Genomic DNA, 11,001 nt, shown 5'->3' on the forward strand with positions numbered 1-11,001 from the left:
CCTCGATCACTTCGTCGATGTTATTGTGCATGCCTAGCTGGTCAACCTTTGATGTACTTGCTCTTTTTGGAATGCCCAAGACCTGTTTGATGCTCTTGCGAATGAGTGTGTTTAGTTTCGTCTTTTCTATTTTCGTCCAGTTGTGGGTAGAGGCGACGTAATTAATGTGGCTCATAAGGAATGCGTGGTATACGCGCAAAAGGTTATCCTCGCAGAGACCCTTTCTGCGCCCCGAGACTCTGTGGATGAGTCTGATCATGTTTTCGGTTTTGGCGGTTAAATGTTTGATAGTGTGTCCGTGGCATCCGGTGGCTTCGATTAGAAGCCCAAGAATGCGTATGTGGTCGAAGAGCGGAATCTGTTGTCCGTCTCTTGTGTGTAGTGCTATCGGAAGTTCGTCTAGAGGTGTTAGGTAGCGGACTCCTTGGCAAGACTTGCGAAATAGTAAGAGTTCCGATTTCTTGGAGGATAGTTTCATGCCTGTGTCTAGTAGGTAGTCTTCCGTGGCATCTAGGGCAGACTGTAATGCCTGCTCCATGTCTGCCAAGGAGCCTCCCGGGCTCCAAATGGTGATGTCATCTGCGTATAAAGCGCAGTTTACGTTCGGGATGTCTCGTAGTTTGTCTGCGAGTCCCTTCATCACTATATTAAATAGTAATGGAGAGATGACTGAGCCTTGAGGTGTTCCGACGGAGCCCAGCGTGTAAGGGTCCGACTTTAGTTCTAAGACTCGCAGGCGGGCTTCTCTGTCTTTCAGGAAGGAGCGTACGTACTCCTGAAATCTCTGGCCGAGGCCGAGGCCTGCAACAGACTCCAGTAAGAAGCGATGCGAGACGGTATCGAATGCTTTCGTGAGATCGAGGGCGAGGATGCCTCGAACGTCTCTTGTTTTAACGTCGAAGATCTGTCTCTTTAGGAGTAACATAACATCCTGAGTGGATAGGTGGGGTCGAAACCCTACCATGTTGTATGGGAGGAGTTCGTGTTCCTCAATGTAGCGTGACACTCGGTTGTGAATGACGTGCTCCGCCACTTTACCCACGCATGAAGTAAGAGAGATGGGTCGTAAGTTGTCCAGGTTAAGGGGTTTGCCGGGTTTGGGAATGAGGACCACCGTGGCAGTGCGCCATTGCGTTGGTACCTCTCCTGTTTCCCACACGTGGTTGATATCTTTCGTGAGCAATGTAATGGATTGGTCGTCTAAGTTACGTAACATGCGGTTGGTTACCCCGTCCGGTCCTGAGGCCGACCTCCTAGTGGTACCGGAGAGCCTTCGCACAGCGATTCTGAGTGCTATGCACGATGACCCTACGTCTGGCCATTTAGGTTCGGCGAGGACGCTCTACCGGATTCAGGAGCGCTTTTATTGGCCTGGAATGCGACAGTCTGTTGAGACGTATGTGGCCAGTTGCTTGCAGTGTCAGCGCCACAAACGGCCATCTACTGCTCCAGCTGGTCTCCTGCAGCCGATCCCGCCTCCAAGCACGCCTTTCCAACAAGTGGGCATTGACTTCGTAGGTCCATTTCCAAAATCAGCCAAGGGAAATCGTTGGATAGTTGTTTGCGTCGACTACCTCACGCGCTACTGCGAGACGGCGGCCGTGCCCTCCGCAACTGCCACTGACGTTTCAACATTCCTGCTGCAGTATGTGATCCTGCGACATGGTCCGCCTCGCCTGATCATCAGCGACCGTGGACGACAATTCACAGCGGACGTCGTAGAGGAGCTGCTTCGTTTGTGTGGATCCCACTTGCGTCACTCGACACCATACCATCCACAAACGAATGGGCTTACGGAGCGCACCAACCGCACAATTGTAAACATGCTATCCATGTATGTTTCATCCGACCACAAGAACTGGGATGACGTACTGCCTTTTATCACGTACGCGTTCAACACCGCCAAGCACGAGACTACCGGCTATAGCCCTTTCTTCCTGCTGTACGCACGGCCACCCCGGTACACAATCGACACTGTTTTCCCTTTCTGTAGTCATGAAAATCCCACTGTCGCCGAGACTCTCTGCCTTGCCGAAGAAGCTCGTCGTATTGCTCGTTTGCGCACTTTGGCATCGCAGGACAGATCAAAAGAACGCTACGACATTCGCCACCGTCCGGTAACCTATCGCCCTGGTGATTTAGTTTGGCTGTGGACTCCAGTACGGAAACGCGGGTTATGCCAAAAGCTTTTGGCCACCTACGATGGACCATTTGTTATTCTTAACAGACTCACGGAAGTAACGTATAACATAGCTCGCCTCACGGCGAGTGGTAGAAGAGCTGCCAAGACACAAGTGGTCCATGTCGCCCGCTTGAAATTGTTCACGTCCAGGCAAATGGATTAACTCACCCGGCGGGCTTCGTCTGTGACGAGGGGAATGTTACGCATGAAGAAAACGAAGACCAGTGAACGTGCTTATGGTCCCGAGTGGAGGAAGGAAGAAGAGAACGACGCTGAGTTGATTAACCAGCTGGCCGCTCTTGCGCTCACCTTCGATCGCGACCTAAAGTAAACGGTCCCCTTCATCCGTAAGGGTTAAAAACGGTCTCCTTCGCACGTAACATTCGCACGTAATATGTAAAAACCTTCTGATGTGTTGATGACTTCCTTCTCTTTATCATACTTTGCCTGGTGGAGCCAGCAAGTGAGTCAATCAGATGTTCAACAGGCTTCCCACTAGTTTTCCCAGAGTCTCCTTAGCAGGGTGCTGCTCATAGATATCTGTTTTCTTGACCTTGCACTGCACTTCAACCATGGCCACACCTGCTTAACCTATAGCATGCGATCAAAAAAGTGCTATACATCATGTTGCTCCAAACTCGTGTAACATGTGCTACAAGGCCTTGAGGAACACCCTCATTTATTTACGCCCTCATCATACTGTATGAAGCTTCGCATGATAAGTGCGACAATTAACATCTGCTGGTTTTTCAGTGTTATTCCTGTCCAGCTTGCTAAAAGCTATCCTGAGTGTTTCAAAAAGCAAACGACCGCTGCTAGACAAGAAATACTTAAAACAAGGGTCGCTATAACCACATATGTCACACGAAATGAAGGCCACTGAGTATACAGGCCGTTTACTTCATATCCGACAAGCTTGGTTCTCCCTTTGCTAGTGAGTGAACTCAATTTGCCCCGAATACATGGCCTGTGACAAACTATGTGCCAGATGCTGTGTCCCCTGCAAAGCTGAAGATGTGTACAAGATCCTGACACCCGCAGTGGCTTCTACACTGCGCAAACAGTTTACTATAAGAACGACTGCCTCAACTAATATGCTAATAACATGAAAACGGGCAGAAATTTGGCTATTCATTGGGCCCCATTGCAGGTGCAAGCCACTCTTCCGCCAGATGCGTGTTGTTCACAGGAACTGGAGCTATACAAATGCAGATAAAAACAATGATGTTTGAAAGTAGTAGAGTTGAACTATATTCTGCACAAACAGTGCTACTTGCAGTGCTGGTAACTTATAGCTACAATTCATGGCTGCCCCACCATGCAAAGGCACTATTCTTGAATTATTTACTTCTATGATATTTATGGTGGCCATATATTGCAATTACATATCATCCACGTTGTGTGCAATATGGTTAAATGTCAATTATGATAGCCATTCCTAATCTGAAATGCAACAAAAGAGCAAATATAGGCAACAAATTGCAATTCAAAGAGACAAAAGGCAACTAGTGCACAGGATAAGTGACAGACTTCCTTTTATTGAAAAAGAAACGTGACATGCGTCATGCCACCACCAGTGGGCAGCAATCTTTCAAGCTTAGGTGATAGAGGCAAAACTTAGCAAAATGCTACAATCACGCTGTAAAACGGCCTTGGATACAAAAAAAACCGACATCATATTGTACAGAATGAAAGGGCAAGACTTCATCTAAGAACAGTCTATGGCACCACATACTTGAAATGGTGTAAAAAATGTTGACATGCCCTACCCATAAAGAAAAAGCAACAAACACAGAAAACATGCCTTAAAATGCAATGTGCAGAGTCTGAAACCAAGAAAAAAACAACCCGAAAAAGGTTTCGCTAAGTCTTTCAATGATTAAAATTGTCAAACTGTATCATCACTTCTTAATGAACCTGCACAGCTGAAAAGGAAGGAAGCAAAGCTCAATAGCAGGGCTGCAGAAAATGTCACCGAATAAATATACTTTGCTTACCAACGATACCTGTGGTTTAGTTGTGATCTGTGTATAAACTAATTGTCTATAAACTTTTCTTGTTTAGAATGGCTGAGCGGATAGGGAGAAAATGACCATAAGAGCACCAGGTGTATGCATAGTCTACGCACAAAAAGCCACTGCTTTCTTACTTTTTTTTTCTCTGTATTACTATTCATGAGTATTTAGGTGCCTTATTAGCACTGCTAACATCCCACTGCAAAACACAAAATTGGGCAAGTTCTGGCATAATGAAAATTGCAGTTTCACTCATAATGTGAAACAATGATGCAGTAGCTGGTGAAATATGCACAGGAAGCTTACTTCATGCAGTGTTTGCTGAAGTGAACACTTGTCAATGCAAGTCGGTAATCTCCTTAAAAAAGTAAAATAAGTAAGAGTCCTATTTATTTGTGGCAGTTGTGCCTCAGTGTTGAAGTCGAAAGACTTGGCTTTTCTTCCTCCTCTTTCATACCCGGACTTAGCCACTGATCTACACCAAAACAACCCTTTAGCTTCTTACTGCTGAATTCTTTTTGGTTTTCTCAAATCTATATTTGGGCTACGCATTGCTATGTCTCGCGCTTTGCTTGAGGAAAGCAAGACACCAACAGCTCCATCCAGTAAATCTGAGAAGCCAAGCACTAGAAGACGATTAATGAAGCAGATGCACCCAATCATTGTCATCACATGCAAGAAGAAAACTTAACATAGGACTGCCTTCACAAGTGGGAAGGTGATGTGTAAGAACTTGAAGGTGTGGATGCCAGCTCTATATACAGTACGCAGACATTGAGCAGGTGTTAGCCAATCTAGGCACCTGTTGGCTAGATCACGCTCTCCGGGATCAGTATTCACCACGACTGTACCTTCAGCAGAGTGGCTGAAATCTAGAATTGTGGACTGCCACTCTTTTGATCGTATGTTTGAATCCTCGCAGCACAACGAGAACTTTATTTGCAATATTCTAGCAAGAAATTCGGGAATTCCAGTGACAACACCAGTAGACATCAGAACAACCAGGGGAGTTAGTCCATAGCAGCTATTGCTGTAAAAAAGAAGACTGGCATAAGCACAAGAATTGAGATGGGCATACTACATGCCTTTGTTCTGGTAGTGGTCCACTACTTTGGTGCTACAGTTAATGATCTGCACTGTCACTGGACATAATAAGAGTTCTTTAATTATACACTCGCGCACCCGCACCTCTCAGGTCGCCTAAGTGGACATACTATGCTGGCTGATAGCAGCCCCCTCCCACTTTTAGTATGCTTCACCGCGTAACTAAGCTGTACCGCGGCGAAGAAGCCGTACATTTGTATTGAGTGAATAAACAAATGGTTTTTCCAAAGTACAGAAATAAACGCGCACCATGCATCATTCTACCACACGAAAGAGCGTCGCAACATACGGTAGCTGATTCACACAGGCCGTGTAGCCCACTTATCAGTCGTAAAGGGTATTATGGGTAATTCAAAATTTCACACACACATATGTGTTTACGTTCGCACTCCTTGCGTAATAAGACTCCCAGAACTTCCACAATAGAACGTAATTTGCAACACACAAACGCAAAGAACACTATATGTCTCGTTTTCAACTCGGCCGTCATGCAAATAACATATAGCGCGGAAAAAGGTGAACATGCTGTGTGTTAGTGTCGTAAACTTCATACTAGGCAAGGAGCTAGCACACCACAATCCCGCGACAGCCGCTAATGAGACCAAGACGGGAGCACATGTCTGTGAACGAAAACCCTAAGCCACTCTGCTCCTCCGCCACCCCCGCTGCACGGCTGCACCACTCGTTTCAAGCACAGCACACCAAACACCCATTCAGCGCTGAACAGTGGGAGGTCGACGCAGTTGCATTTACATGACTTGCAGCGAGCAGCACATCCCTCGATGTCCGTTCAGCAAAGTCGGACACGGCGACGCCACATCGCGGTTCGCAGAACTTCGCTGCCGAGGCGCTAGGCCACTTCGATATTTCAATTGTCACCACCGCCGGGTTCTCAAGAAAGCACGGGTCACACAACGCAGATTCTGTAGTGTCAGAGTTCATCGAGGCCAAAGCCGCATTGCCGCACCGCCACTGCTCACGGCTTTCCGCCAAGTAACACAGAACCTACAACCAACACACAAGCAACGCACGCACGATTACATGAGCAATGTTGAATAACGCGCGGTCTAGAGAACGATCACGCCGAGGACGAACACGCCACGGCGTCGCTCGGCGCCAGCATCGCGCCTTCTCAAAAATCCCTAAACGATGCTGTCCCTAGGCACCTAGGATCAGGTCACGTGAGGGATTTTTGTACGACAAATAGACGCACGCCTTGGCAAGTGCCGTTCCGTCCAACGTTCTTAGACATACTTCAGTTTCGCAGCTCCGCTCGGGAGATGGCCGAAGTGGTGGTCACGCGAACTAGCGGCGCTGCGATCGCGTCTTTCGTCACTTTTTGTTTCGTTTCTGATAGAAGGTGCTTCATTTCTTGTAGATTTCTGTTTTATATTTTGAGAAATAGTTATTTCACAGTTCTTAATTTGGAGCCCATTTGTGAAATATTGTGATATCTGAGCTTTGTATTGTAAGTGCGTTTCTGGTAAGGAACTTGAAACTTGACTTCTGCTTTCACTTCTGGTTTCATGTTGGTTGCGCTGCACCGTCAGTCGCTATCCTTCTCCGTTTTGTAGGTGTTGTGTGATGTGTCGCGATTTGCTCTCTTGAAAAGCTTCTTGAAGAAGCGTTTCCGCATCTCATGACAGCAAGAAGTTCCCTATGCCGTGCTGTTTTGCCCCCGGCTGCACGAGCGGCCTTAAACACGATGCCGCTGGTCACCATTTTTTCGCACCGCCGCAAGACGCTGGAGAGTTTAAAAGTTGGGAGCGCATGCTACACCGAAAAGACAAACGCCTCACAAACAATTCAAAAGTGTGTGAACGCCACTTTGAGGACGACGACATTTTGAAATACTACAAGCGTGTTGTGGGTAACAAAGAAATAATGATTCCTCGCGGGAAATGGATGATTGCTCCCGGCGCACTTCCTCGGCTCTTTCCTGGGCTGCCTGAGCACATCTCAAAGCCAAAAAATGTGAAGCGAAAGCGACGTCCACCAAAAGAACGAGCGCAAGTGCCGGCAAGTACATCGGGCGAAGCTAGTGACAGCGCTTCAACTTCAAACCTGCTGTTGGGCTTGGAAGAAGGAACTTCAGAAATATGCGCTACACACTTTGCGCTCAACGATCTCACGAACGTGACACTGCCTTCTGCGCTCTGGAAGTTCGAAATTGTTGAGGACGACGCAACACAGAAGCGATGTGGAGTATTTTATGTGAGGCAACTGGTAGCCGGGCATCTGCGAGTAATGAAAACTGTTGTGCTTGAAGAGGATGGTACTTGCTGCATAAACGGCTACAGCAAAATTCACAAGAGGCTATTTCGAGCTGCGACTAGCATTGCAAGTGTGGAAAGAATCCTGAGAGAAGCAGACAGCTTGAACATATGTGCGGGCGTGAAAGCAGGCCAGCGTGACTCGGCGACATCAGATAATATGCATCACAAGCAGTGCAATGTACTTACAAAGCAACTAGTCTGCGCGCGTTGTCCCCGTCTACAGAGGAAACTTCGACTGAGCATTAAGGCTCCGAGCGCAACGCTCAAGCGATATCAGAAACTACGCAATGTGAAGAAGAGGCTGCTTAGGGCGGCTGCTGCGCATCAAAAGCAAAAGAAGGAAATTTTGGCTCTGAAGAAAAGGCTTTCTGAAATGCCCGATAACAGAATCGAGGAAGCGTTGGCCGAACTTCCGTCTTTGCAGCGACTTGCATTTATGACATCGTTTAAACAGTTGAAAGCAAAGTCTCCGTGTGGCGCGCGGTACAATGCGGACTGGCTTCTGAATTGTTTAATGCTGAGGATAGCGAGCCCTCGAGCATATAAGCTTCTGTCTGACAGGAACATGCTGCCCTTTCCCTCCCCGAGCCGTCTCACACAAATACTGAAAGGAATACCATGCAAGTATGGTTTCAATCCTCTCTGTATGGAAGCTATTGGAAAACAGCTGGGCAACAGAGCAGATGGGAAGAAATTCGGCACACTGATTTTGGATGAAATTAAGTTACGCCAGGCGTACGTTTTCAACAAGTCAACCTTCAAACTTGATAGTTTTGTGGACTACGGCGGTATTTCAAATGAAGGAACTGACCAACTTGCAGATCATATGCGCTCGTGCTGATGTTCGTACCACTTCCATGGAGAGCTGGGTGCAACCGATTGCCACCTTTGCCACGAAAGGTGCTGCGCCTGGCAAGATTTTAGCAGAGCTGGTGTTGCAAGCAGTAATGCAATTGCATAAACATGGTGCTATGGTGATCGCCGTAGTCAGTGACGTGGCTGGGAACAATCGCTCGATGTGGCAGCAGATGGGAATCAGCGGCAGCGTAACCTCACCTTCTCACAAGATTCCGCATCCATACCTGCCTGAGAGCGCGTACCTTTATTTCCTGTGTGATGTGCCACATGCCCTGAAGTGTGTACGCAACCATTTGCTCAAGCACAAATATGGACAGGTGAGCTAGCGTAGTTTATTTCATACATAACCTGTGCTGATTGGCGTCGATAACTGTTCTTCAGGCTGGAGATTACCGCATAAACTTTGCCCACTATCAACTCCTCTATGAGTGCGAAAGAAAGCATCATCTCAAAGTCGTCCCCAAGCTCTCAGCAGCGCACGTAAACCCCACAAACTTGCAGAGAATGAACGTGCGACTCGCTGCACAGGTGAGCGATTAAAAACAGTAATACGCCAAAATATAGAAGGTGGCTCTCTGTTTCTTTGTAAGTTTTTTCAACTACAACTGTTACACTTTGTTTGCCTTCCACAGCTGTTCAGCCGCCGTACTGCTATTGGATTGAAGTTATACAGCGCAGAAAGCGTTGAAGGCCTCCAAGACTCGGAGGGAACAGAAGCGTTTACAATGACAATGAATGACGTCTTTGATGCACTCAACACAAAGCATCCTGCAGAGGGAATACGAAAGAGCTCACCGAAGATTGAGGTACGGTTTAAGCCAGTGTACATGACGTTTTAATGGAAGCCCTACAGTTAGTGCAAACTATAAATTCATTTATTTGCGCAGATAATCAAGAAGTTTCTCGACCTGCTCAACATCACGGAACACAACTACCACCACCGAAACATGCTTATGTTTGCCTCGCGACAGACAACCGAAGCTTTGCGTGTTACGCTAATGTCGGTACTCGACATAATTGATGAGCTCCACGAAGCTGGTGTCCCCTATATGCTGACAGTGAAGCTCAACCAAGATCCCCTAGAGGTAATGCGCAAATGCTTGTTGAAAATGTGGAGAGCTGTTGAATTTTTAATGCATGCACAAACCGCAAATGCAAAGTTTGTCTTATCGTGATTACTTTTATTACTGCACCATTAAATTAAAAAGTGCGCAGGCAAAATCACTCACAGAATGCTTTCTTTATTCATTTCAGAAATTTTTCGGAGTTGTCCGTTCATTTCATGGCGACGATGACCACCCATCCGTAGTTCAATTCAGCCAGATTTATATATTCTTGTCTTTGTTCACACCTGTGAAAAATACAGTGAGAGGAAATTGCTCTGGCGCTCCCGATGGTGTACTGGTGTCTCTTCACGACAGCCTGGGGCAAAAGGCGAAGGCTGCTGCTGAGCTGAAAGGTGCAGTTGAAGCAAAGCTATACAAGAAGCTCTGTGGGATGAGTCTTTCAGTAGGCCACATGGATGACTTGGGCGACCACGGGTACCAGAAAGCAGGAACACAAGAAATGGTTGTCTACTACCTGGCTGGATATACATTGAAGAAAGTTAAGAAATCCATGTCTTGCGAACGGTGTGTTAAATCACTGGAAAGTGCTTCTGTGCCACCAAGTGCAGGTGACCCACGACCCTCGCATAGCCTTTCGACAGAGCTGAGGTCATTCAAGCCAGGGTGCTTACGTGAACCTTCTTTCAGAATGTTCACCGTCATCAAACACATAGAAGAAATAATTCGTCACACACTCGACAGTAACGCAATTTTTGGTGACTTATTTTGGAGCATCCTGGACGGGCTAGACAAAGCATCTGTGCCGGCACTAGGATGTGACAATCATTATGAGGAGGTGACTGCTAATGTCATCAAGTTCTATCTTGTCATGCGCATGCACTTCTTTTCCAAAAAAATGAACAGTGAGGCATCGCTGGCAGAACAGGTGCAAACAGCCAGAAAGAGAGCAAAATTGCTTTGAGCAAAAGTAGCTCAAAATTACTTTTTTGTGCACAAAGTAAATAAAAAGTGTCACTGTGTTTGTTGTTTGTTTTGTTTTTTAAAAAGAAAATGAATTAAGCTTTGACCTAAATAAATCTTTGTTCATATGTATTTAACTTCGTCCTTGTCACTGCTCACAGATCACTTCCAACTCATTTGCACGTCCCATAATATCCGCGGACAACTATAAAAAATACATGTGTCAATTAAATTTATTAGGCGAAGAAGCGTTGACGGGGGTGGATCAATTCACCACAGGGTTGTCTCAAGCGACTGCTGGGCGTGATGCGTTAAAGTCCCTACGTCTGCACAGGCGCTCGCCGTCTTTAGTTAATACACATCTCAAGAATAAGCAGCAAAAAACAAAGCCCGCGCTCAAGGGAGCACCGTAGCGCTTTTATAGGGAAAAAGTTGGTTGAAAAGCGGAATCGTAGTGGACGACCGCTCATTTGCGGTGTAGTTGTAGCCTCTAAAGACTAGCTAGACATGTCATTCAAAGGTCCTTGGCATAAAATATT

This window comes from Dermacentor variabilis, chromosome 2 (assembly GCF_050947875.1).
Source record: "Dermacentor variabilis isolate Ectoservices chromosome 2, ASM5094787v1, whole genome shotgun sequence".
Classification (NCBI taxonomy): Eukaryota; Metazoa; Arthropoda; class Arachnida; order Ixodida; family Ixodidae; genus Dermacentor; species Dermacentor variabilis.